Source organism: Penaeus monodon, chromosome 25, assembly GCF_015228065.2.
Source record: "Penaeus monodon isolate SGIC_2016 chromosome 25, NSTDA_Pmon_1, whole genome shotgun sequence".
NCBI lineage: Eukaryota > Metazoa > Arthropoda > Malacostraca > Decapoda > Penaeidae > Penaeus > Penaeus monodon.
In genome coordinates this window covers 40342415-40342958 of record NC_051410.1, presented here as the reverse complement: position 1 = coordinate 40342958, position 544 = coordinate 40342415, and the positions used below count along the sequence as shown (strand labels likewise).

Genomic DNA, 544 nt, shown 5'->3' with positions numbered 1-544 from the left:
CTTACCGTATTTCCTACCCTTCGAGAATGTTGGTCACGGAAATATACGATTAATTCCATCTCATGAATGTATATGTTTATTTCCATCACATAAATTCACACGATTAATCCCATCGCATGAATTCACACGATTAAATTCATTACATACCTTCATCTGCATCGTTTATACACAGTCGAAAAAAAGACGACGCGTATATTACCAGAAGCGTTGGCACAGTATCGTGCATCCCTCACGCAGTTACGTCGAGACAATATGGATTTTAGGAACAGCAATTCATGAAAGGAAGAGAGTACGACTACTGATCTCAACATCGCATAAGACTTATCCAAAAAAAAGGAAAAAAAAAACTCCGGAATTTGTTAGTGGGTGGTTATTTTAAGTCTCAAAGGTAAAGAATACTTTGGGGTGATCACTTTAAATAAGGAGGGTCTTTTTTTTGAAGTAGGGCGGTGTATAGAGAAGGAATTCCGAGAAAGACAGCGCATGATATAATCTTGACGAGTACAGCTCACGTGAAAATCTTGTCGAAAATTGAGGTCCAAGT

General features: G+C 38.1%; 1 protein-coding gene across 1 annotated transcript in view; it reads right to left on the bottom strand.

Moving 5' to 3' along the window:
- The window catches only part of LOC119589409 (inactive tyrosine-protein kinase 7-like), an 85499-nt gene that overhangs the window by 40832 nt on the left and 44123 nt on the right, over positions 1-544 (bottom strand). The gene's annotated exons all lie outside the window — the stretch shown is intronic.